At 39.9% G+C, this 1,123-nt stretch overlaps 1 protein-coding gene across 4 annotated transcripts in view; it reads right to left on the bottom strand.

The window, feature by feature from the left end:
- The window catches only part of SLC5A1 (solute carrier family 5 member 1), a 79,316-nt gene that overhangs the window by 24,847 nt on the left and 53,346 nt on the right, over positions 1-1,123 (bottom strand). The gene's annotated exons all lie outside the window — the stretch shown is intronic.

Raw genomic sequence — 1,123 nt, 5'->3', positions numbered from 1 at the left:
CCTTCCTTCCTTCCTTCCTTCCTTCCTTCCTTCCTTCCTTCCTTCCTCCCTTCCTTCCTTCCTCCCTTCCTTCCTTCCACTCCTTCCTTCCTTCCTTCTTGCTTCCTTTTTAGTCAGTCCTCACCTAGAGAACCAGGTCTGAATCTAGAGGCCACATGTTAAAAGGACCAGTGAAAAAGTACAGTGAGCTCATAGAAAGGTGAAAAAAAGAGCCTTCCTGTCAAATGTTGATTGTTGAACTTTCCTAGCCATGGGTACCCCTGCACTTTATATCCCAGGTATGCTCCATTATCATGTCATGTGTATTTATGTCCTAGGTCTTTGTACAGGTCACTCTGTCTGAGAGAGCACAAGCTCTTCCCTTCCTGGTAACCTTTTTCTAGCTTAAATGTCCCTTGTCATCCTCCCAAAACAGAATTGAGTGGGCACATCCTCCTCACTGTGACTGCACTGTAGACACACCTCCATGCCAGTACCAATCCCACTGCTATGGAATCACTCACTCACTTCTCTATCTCCCCATCTGAACTGGGAATTTGCCCAGAGAAGAAACCAGGATTTATTCCCTTTGTGTTGCCAGTACCTAGCCCTATGTCTGGCATCTGGACTTATCTGCTAGATAGATAGAAGATGATAGATGATAGATTAGATAGATAGATAGATAGATAGATAGATAGATAGATAGATAGATAGATGATAGAGAAAAAGATGTTCCTCATTCATTCCCCATACACTTATTCATTAAAAAAAATTTTTTTTTTACTTTAGTTTGTAGGAATAATATTGATAAAATCTGCTATAAAACTTTCCTTCTCTTTTGGTGTTTTGTGGGTTTTTTCTTTTTTTTTTTTTTTTCTTTTTCTTTTTTTAAATTTAAATTCAATTAGCGGGATGCCTGGGTGGCTGTCAGCTAAGCATCTGCCTTTGGCTCAGGTCATGATTCAGGGGTCCTAGGATCAAGTCCCACATCAGGCTCCTTGCTCAGCAGGGAGCCTGCTTCTCCCTCTGCCTGCTCTGCCTGCCACTCTGCCTACTTGTGCTCCCTCTCTCTGATAAATAAATAAATAAAACCTATAAATAAATAAATAAATAAATAAATAAATAAATAAATAAATAAATAAAT

This window comes from Mirounga leonina, unplaced genomic scaffold (genome assembly GCF_011800145.1).
Source record: "Mirounga leonina isolate KUSES-001 unplaced genomic scaffold, KU_Mleo_1.0 Mir_171, whole genome shotgun sequence".
In the NCBI taxonomy this organism is placed as follows: Eukaryota; Metazoa; Chordata; class Mammalia; order Carnivora; family Phocidae; genus Mirounga; species Mirounga leonina.
The sequence above is the reverse complement of the archived record's forward strand: the minus strand, read 5'-3'. Positions and strand labels throughout refer to the sequence as shown.